General features: G+C 36.6%; 1 protein-coding gene across 1 annotated transcript in view; it reads left to right on the top strand.

The window, feature by feature from the left end:
- The first annotated feature begins 492 nt into the window (after positions 1–492).
- Positions 493–20,949, top strand: part of LOC145739522 (uncharacterized) — a 162,840-nt gene continuing 142,383 nt past the window's right edge. The window contains exon 1 of the mRNA XM_081994913.1: positions 493–1,256. The gene's annotated coding sequence lies outside the window, so the exon portion shown is untranslated. The remainder of the gene's footprint in view (positions 1,257–20,949) is intronic.

Below are 20,949 nucleotides of genomic sequence, written 5' to 3'. Positions count from 1 at the left end.
AGTTTACTTTCAACAAGATGGGGCGCCGCCACACTTCAGTTTGCGTGTGCGGGAGTCACTGGTCGCTCGTTTCGGTAACAGGTGGATTGGAAGGGCAGGACCTATTCCATGGCCACCAAGGAGCCCTGATATGACTCCGTTGGACTTTTTCTTCTGGGGGCATATCAAGAATCTTGTGTATGCAGAGAACATTCGAGATGTTATCCATCTCAGGGAACGAATAGTGAATTGCGTGGCGTCCGTTCCCCCAGACATGCTCGCCAGGACATGGGAAGAGGTAGAATACCGTTTCGACGTGTGCCGTGCCACTAACGGAGCTCACATTGAACTTTACTAAGTTGTTAAAAAATCTTGAAAATGTAAGCTTTCTAATCATGTATAAAACATATTTTGTCTTAAAACCCCGGAGTTCTTTTATAGACACCCTGTACATTGTCCTATGAGAAATTTGTCAGTATAATAGGGCCCGAAAAACTTAAAATAATAACAGCTATAGATGATAATGTGACTTATAAAGATATATTGCTGAATAAAATACTTAAAGAATTTGTTCCGATACCAGAGCCAGAAGGAGAGCCAGAAAAAGTACCAGAACCAGATGAAAAGGTTGAAATCATAAATGAAACAAAAACATCAGAAATAGAAACCGGTGAGTCCAAAATTGATCTAAAATCATCAAAAATACCTGATACATCTCTAGATATTTGTAATAGTTTTTACGTTGCAGATGCTATAATAGAAGAGAGCTCATTTACTTCCACATCAGAAAATAACACATCATTCAATAAGTCCCGGGACTAACCCACAGGTGGCACTACAAATCGCATTTTTATATTTTTCCCTTGAAGTACCATCTTTCAAACGACAGCTGTCAAATCCTGAGCTCATTCCCTCCAATATTTTGTTTGTGAGAATTTTTTAAAGTGAACAACTTTTGAGTTTTTTTAAAACATGAAAAAAAGTGATTTTCGTGTGCTGATTAAACACTGTTACCTGATGGGAAAAAACACCGTCCAAACAGAACAATGGCTTGAAAAATGTTACGGGGACTCTTCTCCATCGAAAACAACGATTTGTAGTTGGTTTGCTGATTTTAAACGCGGTCGTACAGACACAAATGACGCTGAACGGTCTGGACGCCCAAATTCGGCTGTTGTTCCAGAAAACATAAAAAAAATCCACAAAATGATATTGTCTGATCGTAAACTGAAAGTGAGTGAGATAGCTGAGGCCTCAAAGATATCAGAAGGTAGTGTGTTAACAATTTTGCATGAACATTTGGGTATGCGAAAGCTGCTTTCGAAATGGGTGCCGCGAGTGTTCACTATTGACCAAAAACAACAACGAATTGATGATTCAGAGCGCTGTTTGGAGCTGTTTAACCGTAATAAAAAGGATTTTTTGCGTCGATATGTGACCATGGACGAAACCTGAATCCACCACTACACACCTGAATCAAAACGGCCGTCATCTGAGTGGACTGGACCCGGCGAAAGCCGTCCAAAGCGACCAAAAACGCAACAATCGGCTGGCAAGGTTATGACCTCTGTATTCTGAGATACACACGGTATATTGTTCATTGACTATTTGGAAAAGGGAAAAACAATCAACAGCGACTATTATTGTGCATTATTGGACCGATTGAAGGATGAAATCGCACTAAAACGGCCCCATATGAAGAAGAAAAAGATTCTCTTTCATCAAGACAATGCACCGTGTCACAAGTCTATAAAAACGAAGGTCAAATTCAACGAATTGGGTTTCGAATTGCTTCCCCACCCACCGTATAGTCCAGACCTGGCCCCCAGCGACTACTGGCTGTTTTCAGACCTCAAAAAAATGCTCCAGGGAAAGAAATATCAATCAAGTGTCGTCATTTTAGTCATTCAGTCATCGCTGAAACTGAAGCGTATTTTGAGGCCAAGGAAAAATCGTTCTATAAACATGGTATAGAAAAGTTGGAAAATCGTTGGAATGATTGTATCACTCTAGAAGGAAACTATATTGATGAATAAAGACAAATTTCATGAAAAATAATTGTTTTTCTTAGTTGGTCCCGGGACTTATTGAATGAAGTGTTAGTCAAATTTTTAATATAGAGGACATTCCCATTATATATTCAGATATATATAATATCTGAAGAAGAGCTCATTTCCAAATGTGATAATGATAAAATGGGGACCCAGATAGAGGCAAATAAATTAGTTACATCCGAACAAACTGAATCTAAAGATTCGTTAAAAGATTTCTTATATTGGCCAATAACACCTCAAAGAAAGGGAAAAAGACAATCAGATCATGATTCATATGTGTTAACATCGACGCAATGGAAAAAAATAAAAACAGACAGAGAAGAAACAAAAAGACAAAGAGAAATAGAAAAAGAAGCCAGAAAACAGAAACGGGTAGAAAACAAATTACAAAAAGAAAATACAAAAACAATCCTCGAAAAATGAAAAAGAATGTAAGCCAAAGAAAAAGAGCGTTGTATCAAAGGCTCCTGTCTCGGCTCCAATACGGGCTTCACTGCTCGAGAGAACACCCGAAGAGAAGGAACCTCTCCTGTATACTCTGGAAAAAGTTAATAAAGCCTCCAGATTTTTATTTGTCGAATCTCCTAATTCTCCTAAAATTAAAGTAATATCAGACATAACTTTAAACGTACCGCCTAAAGTTACTCAAGAAAATATTTTAGATCAAATTGGATTGATTCGAAGCAAAAATTGTATTTTAACTGACGGAATGTGCTATAGTTGTACACTTAACTTCAGTAAACGACACAGTGGTTTTCTGATAATTAAATACAGGGGTCTTAACAGCGACCAACAACTCATTTTCTCTAGGCCAATAACTGATTTTGATGGCCAACTACTGTACATTTCATCTGTTATATTTTTAAATATTTGTTTTTTGTTAATTGTTAAACCCATTTTAATATGAATAAAAACGTTTGAAAGTATTAAATATCTACTTAATTTTTAGTACATAAAAAATTCAATCTACTTTTTAACTTTGAAATTACAAAATAATTTGTTGTCTGAAATCCTTAAGGGGCCAACAACTGTATAACTTACCCTAAGCGTAATGGAAAACGGTAAAAATACTTTTATTTTCATAGTAATACAAAGCATAATTTGCATTATTTTTTAATAAAAGTTTTAATGACCAAACTTTGTTTTCTTTTTACTTTGGTTGCACGCTGGTCAATTTTATGAACCACCGTCTATCTGTCATTTTGACAGTTTAGTTATTTACACAATCTTAAAATTGAATTAACCCTAGATGTATAACGTATTATAGGTTAAAATTTTTCATTTATAAGCAAGTTTTTATTCTTGTGCAACTTCTTCTTGTAGCGCTACAACCCTGGATGGGTCTTGGCTGACTGTACGACTTTTTTCCAATTTGTTCGGTCTTCCATCTTGTGCAACTAGCGTTTAAAAAGTATGCAAAATCCTGTGCCGCAAAGAGTTAAACCATGTCTACTTCACCAGCAGTTAGTGATTGTGCAGAAGCTTTAGAAGAATTGTGCAACGTTGTTACATCACCAGAAGTGCCGATGAATAGTGAAACAGAAGCAGACTTAGAAACTGGTGAAGATGTCGTAAGTGATAGATATCGTTGCTGCGAATTTTACCCCAATAATGAAATTTTAAAGAAAATCAAAGAAATAAATAATTTCTATGAAGCACCCGAAGATATGCGTGGACAAAATGGAACTGGAAAAATTACTGAAGCACAAGAAAATTGGTGGTTGTGGAATCGCCCAACACAACACCATACCATGTTATCATTTTGCAATTATTACTATTCAGCTATGATAGAATCAAATGGAACTATAATGATTCTTTGTGCAAAGTGTTACCGTACATTAAGTAATACGTTTTGGGAAAAAGTGGCATACAATGTTAAAGATGTAAGTTTAAGGTTGGTTCACGAACATACTAAAGGCCACTTAAATTGCTATATTTGTGCTGTAGATACGTGCAATAATGATAATTCTTTAATATGTTATTGGGGAGAAATTAGTAAGCGTCGAGAAATTGTAAAGTTATGGAGCGCACGTGAAGATTAAATATTTTATAGCAATTGCGAAGACGTTTCACCACCTCAACTAACCAATTCAATGATGGCACCATGCGAGATTTCCTGTCTTCTGAATTTGCTGGAACTTCTTTGGCTCATTCAAGTGGAGCAACTTCCGTTTTACCTGATATTTTAATGGTTAGAATTAACGCAAGTAATAGAAAACAACTTAGCTGGCAAACTCTCTTTAAAGACCTTTGTACTACCACTCCAGAAAATAAAGAAGCAAATCAAATAGCGGGGAGCAACAAATTCAACGAATACACAATTTCATTTCCGAAGTTCGTAGATCTCTTAAAGGAGCACGACTACTTCACGACATTTTACCAAACGTCACTAGAACCGAATCTGCAGCAATGCTTAAAAGCAACAATGAGACCAAAATATAACGGTGGTTTATTCTGGTGGATCTTCCACACTGACCTTGTCTACATCCTCCGGTTTGTTCCTGGGCAAGCGGGTACTGCAAATGTTCCCGAATCCTTAAATTACCAAGAAAACGTGGAAAACGACGAAATATTCGACTTTATGGAATCTCCAACAGCTACATCTTTAATCTCACAAAGTATCTCTAGGAATCTCCCCGACAGTGTGAGTACTGTGACCTCGCCGGGAGAAAAAGGTGCATACCTAGTTAGATTAGACATATACAATTGTCTCAATATTGCCAAGCTACCGAAGAACCAATGGTGGAGGAATGCGGACCTTCGGATGAATTTTATGACAACGAGTGTAGTGGATCCTCTTCACATGCAAGTTCAGCAAGTAGTACGGGAAGCTACACAGCAAATAAAACGCATAAAGGACCTCAAAAAAGACATTTGGAAGAAGAGCTCCTTCAGTTCTTTCAACAATATCCGACATCACCCATATTAAATATTTTATCTACTAAAATATGGATGACTTCAAAATTTAAATATTTGTTTAAAAATCACGCTTCAAATCAAGTTCTATGAATTTATTTAATTCTAAGTTGGTTGAAAAAAGTATAAATGATATTTATGAGTGGATAAGTAACAAAACTCCATTGTATTCATGGTAATACAGATGATTATTATTATTCTATTGAAGATTCAGTACAAGTTTTAAATGAACTTCTGCATTTTCTTCAATACAGGGTGGGCCAGAAAGGCATACGATTTTAAAAACACTCTTGCGTTTGAACCTTATGTGAGGGGGCGGTGCGGGTGGTGGGGTTGAGAAGCTCGGTTCTCGGAAATTTAGTCGCGATGGATCACTTCACCGGAGCGCAACGTGCATTCTGCGTTAAACATTATTACAAAAATGGCGATTCGTGCGCTATTGTTCGGCGTTTGTTTCGGCGCGAATTTGGATTACATGACTTAAATCAATGTCCAAAGGAAAGTGTGTTTCACCCTGTATACCATATACAAAGTAGAAATGTCACGCTACCGAAAGATTAAAGCTTTTAATTAAAACACCGGGAATGTGTTGTCCAGAAGGGATACATTTTTAAATAATATTTTTTCAAAATTCATATTATTTTGAAAAGTGTTGAGGTTAGGTATACAACATTTTTCAGAAAGTTTCCGGTAATTTTCCGGAAAAAATTGAAAAATCTGAAAATTCAAAAATAATTTGTTTTTTAATTATAGTAATTGTACAACAATCTAATATCAATTCAAATAAAGTTTAATGTACCTACAGGGTCTTTCACTGAGGACTGACCAACCCCCCTTTTTGGGCTTCCCTGTATTTAATTAAAGAAACTGAGATAGCCATTTGATGTTTAACCCTTTCTGTCCCAGTGATGCCATGTTGATATAGGTATCGTTAATACAGTTTCTACAAATCCGGTATAGGTTGGGCGCTGTCTAGTTTTGCTACTCGTTCCTAGATGGCACCACATACGCAGTATTTTAGTCGGGTCTTGTAAACAACACATTTGGCGCCAGTTGATGTTTCAACCGGGTTTGATGAGTTTTTGGTCGTATTTTTCTGTTGTTTTGAATACCCGCAGAGGTGTATTTATGTGATAAAACTTTTTTCTCTAACTCACGGTGTACTTTTGAGTAGAGTAGTTCAGAGCAACTTAAAAAAACAAGCTCATAATCTTTGTAAAAGGGGTTAGAACTTTTGATTCCATTTGGCGTCAGTGGTTCTACACGGTAAGAAATATTTCTAAATGCTGCTGATAACATATTTTTAAAAAAAATTTAATTTTTTTAGATGACTTGTTGCGGCCTCAATGACAAAGAAGAAAAGAAGCTCCTTTTACTTCTTGAAGGGGACTGCTCCGATTTTGACGACATTGACGAAAATTCATCAGATGAATTAGATGAAGTTCAACATATAGCAACTGATCTACATGGAGATGAAGAGGCAGTTTTTGAAGAATATTGTCACGTTTAATTTATGAGCCCTTTCGGATTCATTAATTAAACTGACTCACGACGATAAACGTCGTGCCGGGATCTCAGTTTTAGGGATGGAATCAAACACTAAGTTTTTCTCATATAACACTTAAATCTATTAAATATGGTATACACAAACGTGTCTGCACAATACGGCTATAAACACTAAAAGTTGACAATTCTACAATTGTACTTACATAGTCACAAGCTAAGGACTTAGCATTTCCTGGTGGCTGGCTTGGTCACTTCCACGTTTGAACAACTTTGGAGAACTGACTACTTAACTTGATCTTTTCCCTTCGACATTTCGACTTCTCGGGTCAGCTGGTCGCACTACCGTTGATCGGTTCACACTTCTCCTATACTGCTAAAATCGGCGTATTTTATACCCGATTGATCGGCTGACGCAGTTTGTTATTGTCGCTTGTTTTTCACATTTCTGTAAAGCAGGTGGTGGTGACTCATCACCGATACGGTGCACTCGGTGCATGACACATTCGGTGCATCGTGATGCGACCTTGCCTCGTGCGCTTAATATTTCGCAATCCTCGAATACTCTTATGTTTTTTAAGTTAATCAGTCCATCTTTCCAATTAACGGATTTTCCATTCGTGACATATGCCTCCGCCCCAGAAAAACTGGTCCCCAGTTTTAAATGAACAATAATAAAAACTTTAAACAATAGAAAAAACATATCGTTAACATAAATTTAAAAACTACATGTGCACATACCAAGGCATTCTGATAAATGGTTAGTAAGTTTACATATGCGAGTATTTCATAGTACTCAGTTAAGTTTACAATCATTTCTTAATAATAAGTTAGTACTTATTCTAACAAGAAACTCAATAAAATCTTTCCTCTCCTGTAACTATACATAAACAATATCATGCACTTTTATTTATCCTAAATCTATTCGGTTCCGGCAATGGCAGAACAGCAAAAATATTGCAACACTGAGAAAAGTTCAATAGAGGCTTAGTCCTATGAGCCAAACTTCGCATCTCACATCACTCAACACCATTGTGATCACTGTTCCATAAATGTTTGTGGTGTGGGTCGATTATTCAATCGATGATTCGGCTAGCTTGGACCTTCGTATCAACGTACAGGCCCATCGTGAGTTCCAATAACAATAATGGTCATCATAGTCTCCTTCCCTCTTACATAGTCCTCAGTGTTACATGAAATATAAGACAAAAGGTTAGTATGTGCTACTTAAGGCTTAATAACAACAGATAATAATATATAATATTACGCGCATATTTCTTTTATATCTCAATTAAATCAATAACCTTTAACCGAGTGAATTTTATTCACTGGTATACTTCGAACCGATTGCAATAACTTTTGCATATGTTTAACTAATGTCCCAATTTCCATATCAACTAAATTGCTGTAAAAACTGGAACATTAACATTCTAATTTTATTTGAAATCCGTGCGGAGAAATATTTTATTTATCCAAAAACAAAACTAAATTGACGATAACGTTTGATTGCTTCTCCCCTAGATTATCTGTAAACAAAAACAAAAAAGTAAATTATCAAAACGTAAACACAAAATAAAATTTATGGTTGTCCAACAACCCCATGGTCTGAAATGCACCTAAGTGGTGTAAGCAACCTATACTCGGTTCATTTCGTCTTGGCAGCGGTTTTGACGTAGGTCAGGGTAACGCTTGTATCAGCGTGCGGTTGCATATTATTGATGCATTTGTTTCGACCTAATACATTATGCTGGTATTCAAAAATATCCAACACTTAAATAAAACGAAAACTCGTTATTTTAATCTGTCTATCCCCCCATTATCACATACCCCTGACATTTATATTTATTCAAGTATTTACTTGTTCGGCACCTACGGCATTTCCCGATATATTTAACGTCCCTCGTATTTTTTGTTTAAGTATGCCATTTTAATTATATCATTTTCCTCATTGTAGGCAAATAACTTGTAACACGCGCGCTTAGATAATCATTTTACACACTTTTGGCGTAACTGCGGAAAATTAGACTAATATCCGTTCGTGAATCTTTCAATTGGCCATTAAATTCAGACGCGGATAAGAGAATAAAAATCCCTGAGCTCAGTAACTTCAAATTTAGGTACAACTCGGTATGTGAGGTTTGTACCCAACAAACGTAATATTTTCACTTCAACAAAATTATTACTTTGTATACAGTGCGTTTTTTTTAACGCGCAACATAGGATTTTACGTGTTACATTTTTAAGCCCATGTTAGACCATGTTATTTTGGAACTGCAGGTCTAAAACTTGACGGGTGTGTCTTTAGTACCCTGAAGCTTAAGTAAGTTTACCAATTTGGTCTAAAAAGTGATTAAAAACTGGCAAAAAATCATTTTTTTTCGAAAAGATTTTATCGTTGTATACTCCCTGTATGCATTGTTCTTTTTTGTTTTTGATATCGACAGGGCAGGTAGCAGGTAGAGTAACATATTTTGACTGCATCATGGCCCGACTTCTTTTGAACGTCAAAACGGCATTTTATGATTGTTTGGAATACTGTTTGGTTTCAAACTGAGGTCACTTTGAACAATTCACTTATAAAAATACCTCTTTTGTTCTTAACTTTCTTGATATAAAGTTAATGATCACCCTGTTTTACTTTCTACGCCAAATTTTACCTGCTACCTGCCGTGCCAGTATTAAAAACAACAAGCACCTATCATACATACAGGGAGTATGAAAAGATAAAATCTTTTCGAAAAAAGATGATTTTTTGCAAGTTTATAATCACTTTTTAGGCCCAATTGGTAAACTAGCTTAAGCTTCAAGGTACGAAACAGCCACCCGTCAAGTTTTATACTTGTAGTTCTAAAATAACATGGTCTGACATGTGCTTAATAATTTAACACGTAAAATCCTATGTTGCGCGTTAAAAAAAAACGCACTGTATACAGTTGGTTATAACTTAAATTCTCAAATTTATCTCCAACTATAGGAAATTAACGGAATGCGATATACAAGTTGAAGATCGTTTCTTTCCTAATGGCTTGAAAATTATTATTATTATTATTTGTCTACGCAATCATCTCACCTTCATCAAAATAGTTATGGACACAACTGACGTTTAGTGCTTTCCATACAAGGGAAAACGCATTAGTGTTGCCGCATTTTTTTAAGGTAAAGTCAATAAAAGAGTTTCTGAAGTGATTTACTTGCCCAGTATTCGTGAAATGTGGGTTAAGGATACTGGCAAAAGACATTGCACCTGCTCCTCCTCGCATTAAGGTGTCTCAATTACGACAAACGTAAAACTGCACAGGTTTTTTTAAAACATTATTACTCTTTTACAAAAAAGAAGTTTAAATGATAAATGACTTGTCAAATCTACTCAATTATTAAGCTGGTTTAGATTTCTCAATCTTTATATAACTTAGAATGTACAACAAAACAGGGTAAAGACATCTTTGATGAATTCTTAACAATGGAGATCCATTTTACCGGATGAGACCGACTACATCGAACCTGTTGTGAAAGTATTTCATTGGAGTAGTAAATGTGTCTTCAAGTCTATAGGTATTGCCGGTCATTTCACAATCAAAATTGGTATTAGGTAATGAAAGCAAAGAAGATGTATTATCACGACTCCACAATAATTGTGTTAACCGCCAGACACTGTTTTTTGCATTGTCAATACTTTTAATTGAGAAGACAAAAAAAAACGAACGTACCAAGACAATTCAGATTGATAACAATAGCAGGACTCTTCATCACTTCTCTTTGTGATAGACTTTCGCAATTCCAAAGTTACTATATCATATACATTAATTAGAGATTAGTGAATACATTCAAAAAACTTTTACGTTGAAATGAATAAAAAGTAACGTGTAATAATTGCAAAAAAAAAATCCAGACAAATTATTGGTGTTCTTATAAATAAAAGAAGCACGCTTCGAAGCTTTTTAGATGAGCTGGTTGATTAAAATTTTATATTATAACGGGATTACAAGTGTAGATTAACAGATAAGACAAGTTGAAAAGAATCTATTAGACAAAAGTTATCACACTTTCACTAACAGTACATTTGGACTAAAGTTTAGTAATGAGATCACAATAATAAAATAGTGGAAATATTTGTATACAGTGCGTTTTTTTTAACGCGCAACATAGGATTTTACGTGTTAAATTTTTAAGCCCCTGTTAGACTATGTTATTTTGGAACTACAGGTCTAAAACTTGACGGGTGTGTCTTTAGTACCCTGAAGCTTAAGTAAGTTAACCAATTTGGTCTAAAAAGTAATTAAAAACTGGCAAAAAATCATTTTTTTCGAAAAGATTTTATCGTTTCATATTCCCTGTATGCATTGTTGTTTTTGATACTGGCAGGGCAGGTAGCAGGTAGAGTGACATATTTTGACTGCATCAAGACCTGACATCTTTTGAACGTCAAAAGGGTATTTTATGATTGTTTGGAATACTATTTGGCTTCAAACGGAGGTCACTTTGAACAATTGACTTATAAAAATACTTCGTTTGTTCTTAACTTTCTTGATACAAAGTTAATGATCACCTTGTTTTACTTTCTACGCCAAATTTTACCTGCTACCTGCCGTGCCAGTATCAAAAACAACAAGCACCTATCATACATACAGGGCGTATGGAAAGATAAAATCTTTTCGAAAAAAGATGATTTTTTGCAAGTTTTTAATCACTTTTTAGGCCGAATTGGTAAACTTACTTAAGCTTTAGGGTGCGAAACAGCCACCCGTCAAGTTTTATACTTGTAGTTCCAAAACAACATGGTCTAACACGGGCTTAAAAATTTAACACGTGAAATCCTATGTTGCGCGTTAAAAAAAACGCACTGTACAAAGTGTTACAATCTTTATGTCAGTTAGGGATAGACGGTGCCTTATTATCGTTTATTTATTTCACTTATACAGCACTGCATTCACAGCAGTTTTGTCATTTTATGGACGAAGCGGTCCTTTATTTTTTCGTCTCCAGTCACTGTGAGCGTGAGTGACCGAAGTTGTTTCTACTGCAGCGAAATTTTCGTTGTTAATTTCCCCTTTGTTTTTCCAGTTTGTGTTTCCAGATTGTTTAAATAGTCATGGGCGGTAAGTTGATCTGTGCTCTTTAGCTCATTACTCGTAGGGTATGTAACCTCACGTTTTTTTTTTTTTTTCTATTTCATAGACAATTCACCTCCACGCTTTACCCCAACTCCGGACAGTGCGCGCGCGGGTGGCGTATCGCCGCCCTACTTGCCTTGGGCTGCCATTCTCGCACGTGTATCCAGCGGACGGGGTTCCCAACCATCCTCCCAGCAAAGTAACCCGTGGGGGTCTCCTGACCCGTCGAGGCCAGCGACACCCCCGGCCCAAGCCGAGGAGCCCGCTCCGGAAAACGGGACTGCTCCGCAGCCTGCTGATAGAAAGGCTCCTGCCCCTGGGCATGGAGCCACCATAATAATTAGTGGTGCCAATTGCACCATTAATTTCAATTACTATTAAGTTTGTTTTTTATATATATTTTAATATACTCTTTAGTTGTTCAAAGTTGTCTCTTTCGTGTGTCTTTCCCATCTTGTCCTCTTATAAAGGCGTGCATTCTGGGGTCCAGGGATCATAATAGGGTAATATTCTGCTTACGTGCACAACTTCTCTTTTTGCTTTATCTGATCTGCCCTTCTGTATCTCATAGTCCACGTCTGACTTCTTTCGTCTTATATAATAAGGTCCGAACCACCTAAGCAGCAATTTTTCACTTTTCCCAACTTTCCTTATCGGGGTGAAAACTTTCACTTGGTCACCCTCATTAACAGTTCGGAGGATGAAATTCCACTGTCCTAGTTGAGAAAAAAAATATCTAAAAGTTCAAAATTTCGAGACTTGAAGTGGACAAAAAAAGAAATTGATAATGTTGATTATATGTATAAGCCAGATAAAATATTAACGCCCCTAAACTACTTCAAAAAGTTTTTTGATGACTATCATGAATTTATTTGTGGAGCAAACAAACCTGTATTCAACACAGAAATCTGGAAGATGTGTAAACACTACTTACAATGAACTATCAAATTTTTTGGGAATTCATGTAATGAGTAGCATTGTTAGGATGCCTAGTTATAAAATGTATTGGGCACAAGAGACTCGCAATCGGTTCGAAGCTTTGAAAACTGCTTTCCACATAAATGACAATTCCAATTGTAAGTCACGAAGCGACCCGGCCTATGATAAGCTATTCAAAGTTAGGCCACTAATAGATCAACTACGGGAAAACTTCTTAACAATTGAACCAGAAGAACATAACTCTATAGATGAAATCATGATTCCATTCAAAAAGCGTAGTTCTCTAAAACAGTATATCAAGAATAAACCCCATAAGTGGGGTATAAAGGTGTTTTCCAGAGCTGGCATTAGTGGCATAGTGTATGACTTTGAAATATACGTAGGGAAAGGGACAACGAGAGAGAGCACTGATTTAGGTATAAGTGGTGATATAGTGATAAGACTGGCGCCAACATATCCCATAAAATAAAAATTACAAAGTTTACACAGATAACTTTTTTAGTTCATATTATTTATTTGAGAAAATGAAGCAAAAAGGTAATTTAGCTACAGGAACTGTGAGGCTCAATCGTCTAAAAGGCCTGAAAATGCTAGATGACAATTTGCTGAAACAACAGGGAAGGGGCTCTTTCGATTTTTATACTGAAAATCACAATAACATCATAGCAGTCAAATGGTATGACAATAAGTCTGTTAGTCTCATATTGTCATTTATTGGAGTGCACCCAGTTGAACAAGTGAATAGGTGGTCATTATCTCAGAAAAAATATGTTACCGTTGATCGTCCACAAATAGTAAAAAACTACAACTTACATATGGGCGGAGCAGATTTGAATGATATGCTTGTGGCATTATACCGCACCAATATCGGCGTAAAACGATATTATTTACGAATCGTTTTTCATTTGATGGATATAAGTACCGTAGAACGGGGATATTTTGGAGAGGACAAAGTCCGATACCTGGCTGCGGTTATTTTTTTGTCGTGCGTTTAGAGTAAAATTGTATTATAGTTTGCTATACTAAATGAAACGAATACTCGAATGGCTTATCGGGGAGATGAGCGGAGAAAGAATGTAAGGTAAAAAAAGATTGTCGGTTGAAAGTGGTTCGTGCAGGTCTGTTTGAATCGAGATTTCGTAGTAGTAGGCGAAATTATCTTGTGTTTAAGAAATTTAAAAAGTATTATAAATCAAAATAGTATTTTGATTAATTAAGACTATACTATAGGTGTTCTTTAGGTGAATTCGAGTCAAAAATGTTCTATGAACATGGGTCCGCAAATGCTTCCTTACCGAGATATGATTTTTTAAATTTAATAGTGATTTTGTGCCGAAAACTACAATGGCTCTCATCCACATCATTAAAAGGGCTAGACTATGCTTACAATGGGAAAATGGACACTTTGAACAATTATTATACACAGTTATTTTCCAAGAGGTACTAATTTTTTTTGTAAAAAAATATTTTTGTGAGGTTATTGTACTTTTCAACACAATAAAACTATTAAACTGAAAAAATCATATCTTGGTAAGGAAGCATTTGCGGACCCATGTTCATAGAACATTTTCGACTCGAATTTACCTAAAGAACACGTAGTGAAATTTTGTCCCTTACCTCGCGGGACACCCTGTATAAGATAAAATAGCTGGATAACACAGGGCATGTTGGCCAAATCTTCCAGGTAAATAATGATGTTGTTAGGTGAATATAACTAAGATGGGGAATTTACAACCCTTTAAAGCTTTGATTGCTCCAAAGTTTAACATTGACGAGGAAAAGTTACTACTGGACACTGTAAACGGACTCCGGCGTATAAGGGTGTATTTGGTACAGCACGAAATTCCCGGATGGGCAAGTGTGTCACCCTGCCTAATGGACGATCACCCGTGGCACGTTTTGAATTACCTCGCCACTAATAAGACTTAGTGTGTAAGTTGCGTTGACAGGCCTGTCTGATGTAAGTTTAGTTTTGTTTGTTTCTATTTAATTCTAAGTGTTGTATGATTATAGTTTTACATGCCTTATTGTATTATCGTGCAATTCGTCCTATGTTGATACTAATATACATATACCGAATATATATTTAAGATTTACGGGTATAATTTAAAATCTGGCGTTGATGTCTTGAGCAACCCGTTACAACTGGCGCCCGAGCAGGGACCCAGTTTTATAATCTGGTCCTTGATTGGAAGAAAAATTATCCTTATCGTAGCTAACGCTAAAACGATTTGAATTAAAATGGAAGGTGAAAAGAAAGTGTACACCGCGGAAGAGATCAAGATCGCTCCGGGTTATAAAGGAAAAGTGGAGAATTTCAATCCAACTAAAGTTGGAAAGAAGAGAACCTTCACTCCAAAACCCAAAGGAGAACGCAACACTACACTACCACCACCATCAAACCTGAACGTGTAAAAGCTGATCGAAACCAAGGCCAAGCAAGGAGACACAAGTTTGACAAGTGCGGAAAAAGATATAAGAAAAGCAACTTCTGACGATGTGTTTAATGTTCCTCAGCCAATCTTCACTTACCTGAAGGAAATTGGAACATACACAGATAAGATGGGGAAAGAAACTAGACTGGAAATACCACCACTGCCTACAACTGTAGTGCAAAATTTCGGTGGATATCACGCACCAGTAGTTAATGTTGACACCCACATCATGTTCGAAGAGGTACCATCACTAGGGATAGCAGGAGACTGGTCATGGCGCTCGCTTCAGAAGAAGCGGAACCAGTGCCGAATTTTGATGTCGGAAAGCCTGCAGCCACCAACTGGACAAACAATCTTGTTGGGAGGTTCTATCCAATAGGTCCAAGACGACCAGAGATTAAGCAACGGTTAGCCGGCTTTGGAATTACAGTAAATTCATTCACGGAGTACGTTCCAGGCACAAGGTTCAACTTGCGCTACATCCGATCAATTTCGGACATTCTAGGACGAATAGAGACTTTCAGAAACGAGAAGGTCACAGTTAAAAACTTGAGACTCGCAGGAGGAGAAACTCAAGTGATCAAGACACAGCCTATGGACCACGAGGAAGCTGGAAACTGGCGGGAGAAAAGTGCGCAAGCACTCTCCGCAGCCACCAGTTCCACTGCCATTATGGGCGCTGCCAATGTGTTTGTCTTCCAATTATACAAGGAAGACGGACCAGGCGACGACCGCAAGGCAAAGGTCGAGAATTGGAGCTGTATTACCGGAGTCGCATGGAATATGCCAGACGACTGGTATGAAAATAGGAATAACAGGCGAAATCTGCCCGACGGAATCGGAACAAGCAGGTTTAGAGCCATATCTCTAAGGCAAGACATTACGCTGTCAAATGTGACAAGGCGCTTGATCAAAACGCCGAGATAAATCTTTCTATGCAAAGAGTTGGTCGAAAGACAGACGCCCACTTCATTGTGGTTAAACCTGCGGACTCAAAGCAAAATAGAAAATAAAAAAAACCGCAGCCAGGTATTGGACTTTGTCCTCTCCGATCCGAAAGGAATCTGGCCACCGACGTCATCACCCATACGCACGTCACCACCAATCATCTCGAAAACTGTACCAATTAATTTATATACGTTGCATAGCCCCACTAATTTATTTGATAAAAAAAATTTTGAAAATTTTTGAAATTCAAACTTTGAACCGCCTCCAATCAACAATCATTAAGCTTCAACACCGATCCCACTTTTCCAAAATACCAGGTGTCCAAGAGCACCCTGGACATAGGAGAATAACATGGGAAAACGGTTTTTATTTTTTTGCGCCTGTACGGTTGATTTTATTGAAAAATCGTATTAATGAAAGTTGTAGTACCTATCACGGACTAGTTTTCTGTATTTTTTTCAGATCTCTAACTTGAGCCGTTTTGTCATAAAACACGAACAAAAATGCGAAAATTTTAACTTTTTACCTGCACTGTATAAGCGGTTGTCGAGCAACCGTACCAGCAACAATGACCTGTTTACCCGCTCCAAAATGGCCAAATTTCTAATGATATGTACTTACTATTTATTTCTTAAGGATATCTGGCACGTGTATTTTGTAACTGTTCTCTACTTTGCTGTAATGAAAAAGCACGCCATTGTATAATTTATCTGTTATCTGTTGATTGTCAGTATTATCTAAATTTAACTTGTCAATAATCTTACCCAAATGTTCATCTAAATGTTGTAAATTCTGTATATTTTTTAGTCGTTTTTCTAGGCTTGTATTTTTAAGAACTTGAATATTTGCTATTTTGACGTCTTTTCCTTCTAATGTTTCGTACGGTAATCTGGACAGAGCATCCGCAACAATATTGTTTCTCCCCTCTATATGTTTGATGCCAAAATTAAAATTTTGTATTTTTAGATACCATCTCGTCAATCTTGGGTTTAGTAATTGACAATTTAACAGGAACGACAAACTTTTGTGATCACTCCATATTATTATCCTTGCCACCATTACAATCGTTTTCCATTTTAGTAGGCATGCTATTATGGCCAACAGCTCTTTTTCACATGTATAATAGTTTGTTTCGGCATTAGTTAGTTTCCTACTGTAATAGGCAATTGTCAGCTGTTCATTTTCTACGACTTGATATAACCTTCCGGCGATAGCAACATCACTAGCATCTGTTTCCATATGAAATTCCTTGCCTAGGTCCGGATGGTACAGCTGACTAGAATTAATTATGCTTTCTTTGGCCATGTTGATCGCCTTCTCCTGAATGTCATCCCATTTCCATTTCTCTCCTTTCTTCAAAAGTTGGTACAAAGGTTGTAGTGTTTTCGAGTATTTCGGACAAAAACGCCGATGATAATTGCAAATTCCTAAAAATCCTCGCAAAGTTTTGATGTTAATTGGTCTTGGGAATAGTTTCAAAGATTCAAGCTTAGTTGGATCAATTTTAACTCCGTCACCTGTTAAAACATGCCCCAAGAAAGGAATTTCTTCTCTAAAGAATTTGCACTTTGATACATTTACAGTCATACCTGCACCTGTCAACTTCTCAAATACGATCTTAAGGTGTTCATAGTGTTCAACCTTTGACGAAGAGGTAACCAAAATATCATCTGATCTGATCTGATCTGATACAAAATCAGTACAATCCCTGAAAATTAAATTAATGCATCTGGACATTCCTGCTACCGCAGTTTTAAGACCAAACGGCATAACCAAGAATTCGTACACCTGATTATCAAATAAAAATCCACAATACTTGGTTGAGTTTTTGTCTAGAGGGATTTGCAAAAAACTGCTAGTTAAATCTAGAGTGCTAAAATATAAACTCCTATCTACCCGATACAACAAATGTTCTGCTGGTAACGGGCATTCATAATCCATGTCTATCTTTTTATTCAGTGCTTGCGCATCAAGACATACTCGCACAGTTCCATCTTTTTTGATAATAGGTACTAACGGCGAAATATACGGTGTTTCAGATCTTCTAATTACACCCCACTCGATCATTTCTTGAATTTTATTTTTAACTTTTTCTTTGTGACACCAAGGTATTGGGTATGATCGTGGTTTAAAAGGCTTGTCATCTGACAATCTAATTTTATGTATATACACATTTGTCCTGCCAGGTTCATCTGAAAATAACGTAGAAAATTGAGCTGTCAATTCTAAGATTTCTTTTTCGAATACCTGACTAAGTGCGTTGACATACTCAAAGTTTCGATCTGAAATAACAAACATATCATGCTCTTTTCCACTTTTACTCTCCATTCTAACAAAAGTACATTTTGTATTTCTGACCCGAAGAGCTTTTTCTCCAAAATCTATTTGACATTCTTCTTTGTTAAGCCAATCAGTGCCTATTATCACATTACATATCAAATTTTCCACCACCAAAGCTGCCAGATGAAATTCCTTATCTTCAATTTTTAATTTTATGTACACCTGTTCTCCAAATTTTGCTCCTTTACTCAAATTAGGGGTATTATCGGAGCTGTTATAATACACCTCAATTAGTTTTCCGAATTTTCACAGTTCTCCTCTCCAAAGTCCTGTCTGTCCTCAATATTGTCATTCTTTTGTATTCTTATAGAGTTTATATTGTATCTGCTCCTCTTATACTGAGACTCCTTATCTGTTTTGTGTTCTTTACTGGTCATTCTGTGTGCCTCCCGGTACTTACTTGCATCTGTGGATCTGTCGTTACCACCCCACTGTCGGTTATCACCAATTCTACGGTTGTATCTTGCCGGCTGACCATATGCGGTGTGGTCCTGTTCATCTTTATAGTATCGATTAGCTTGATCCCTATAGTATCTCCGGTTGTCCTGGTACTTTTCCCTAGTAGTATCTCTGCGCCCCCACACACGGCAAAATCACTACTTTAGGAGGCCAAAAAGCAATTTATTGAAATAGAGATAGAGCCCTAATTAGCTTGTATTTCTTTAGTCAGGTAGTCAATCTATCCCAAAGCGCATCAAGTCGCCTTTGTTATGATCATAACAAAGGAGTGCTAGGGTCCGGCAGGTAAGCGAAGTGATTGTACTGTCAGTTGCTTTCCAAACCGTCAAGTAACATTACGCATTTTTTCGTTCGTCTTGTGTTTAAATATCAACAGTGGTCAAGAATATGGAATGTACAGGTATGTATATTATATTTATAGAGTTAAAATAAAATCAATGTTATCGTAAGTATTAAAATATTACATTGCGGTTCAAGCTTATTTTCTATTAAAAGTTGATGTTAACTTAGACTTACGAAAAAAGTTCCGCTAAGTACCGCTTTCTGACTTTGATATTTCCACTAAATAGTTAGTTTGCCGTTATCTATGTGAATTTTGAGAACTCAAACCAACTCATTGTGACACTATCCTCTTTTATTTACAGGTAGTCGGAGTGATCAAATTTACTCGAAATTACATGTTAGAAAAATGAACCTAATTCTGGTGTTACAAAATGAAAACTTTTATAAATTATCGTCGTCTAAGTGTGTAGAACGATTAATTAGTTATATATTGGACAATCATGGAGTTTACAAACAATCAAAAGACAGTGTTTTACAAATAAAAGGTGTTCTCAAAGTGTTTGTTTCTAAATTATTGAAAAAGTGGAAGAAATCGAATTGGAAGATTGAGAGATTCACTAAGTGCAATTCAGAATGGTTAAAAAACGATTTAATACTGCCAGCCGTGAAACCTGTAAGCAACGTTTCAAACTTACAAGGCGTAAAAGGCAGACCATCTAAATCTTTCGAAGAGGGCTCTGTACGAACAAAAAGAAGACGAGTTCAACCAATCGTTGCCAAAACAAGTCCCGAGGTATTGTGTGCTGCTGCTCAAGCTAGTCTAACAAAGAGTGGAAAAAAAACAGCTGCACAAATGGTGAATCTGGCGTTGACTACCAGCCCCCGCAGATACAAACGGAAAAAAAAAATTCATGATTCACCGAAGACTTCTGGTATTATACCCTACTCCCCTGAGGAGGCTTTAGCCTTCATTATCGACTCTGACATGGGTAAAGAAGATTACATTCAAATGCAAAGAGGAGCAAAATCTCGTGGCGACAACATATATCCTGCTTACAATGTTATAGCGCAGACAAAGAAACAGTGCTACCCTGACAATTTAAAAATATCAGAAACGGAAGTCCAAATCCCCGTACAAGATATTCTTGACCACACTGTTCACAGACTTGCAGAAGTACAGCAGGATGTACTTCTTTTACACCACAATCACGGTGAGAACTCACCCATTGAAGTGGTGTACAAATGGGGTCTTGACGGAAGTGGTGGTCATTCCATATATAAACAATGCTTTTCAAACAACTCATTGTATGGAGACACCAACCTTATTTTGTGCACTATAGTGCCATTACAAATGTCAGTAACAACAACTACTAATGGAAAACAGATTGTTGGGGTAATCAATGAAACTGTGTAATAATTTGAGTGGACTGTATTAACTTTGGTTCTTGAACATGCATCAAGGTAAAACAATGAAAAGGTGAACAGATTTACAAAATCATGCCACCATGCTTGAGCCAGAAAAACAACAACGCCAAAAAACGATTAACAACCAAAATTAGGTTAGGTATACATGAAAAGCTATTAAAACAAAACCAATCCTTAATAATACCAATGTAGAAATTGCAATTTTGGGCTATTTTGTTGCAAATCCAACTTTGTCAATAAGACAAGTTTCCGTAGAATCAGGCATATCCAAAAGCTCAATTCAGAGGATCCTGAAGAAACATAAATTTCACCCTTTTTCATTTAAATTAGTGCAAACACTTAAAAGAGGTTGACTTTCCGAAGAGAGTTGTTTTTAGTGAGTTTTTGCTGACTAGTCACTATGGAGATGAATTGTTTTTGAATAATATTATTTGGAGCGACGAGGCCAAATTCACTAAAAATGGAATGTTCAATAGACATAATTCACACTACTGGTGTGACATAAATCCACACGTAATTAGAGAGAGAAATTTTCAAGAAATCTGGAGTTTTAATGTT

The sequence above is a fragment of the Ips typographus genome, unplaced genomic scaffold (assembly GCF_016097725.1).
Source record: "Ips typographus isolate SLU unplaced genomic scaffold, UJ_Ityp_2.0 IpsContig33, whole genome shotgun sequence".
NCBI lineage: Eukaryota > Metazoa > Arthropoda > Insecta > Coleoptera > Curculionidae > Ips > Ips typographus.
Note: the sequence above shows the minus strand (reverse complement) of the source record. Positions and strands in the feature narration are given on the sequence as shown.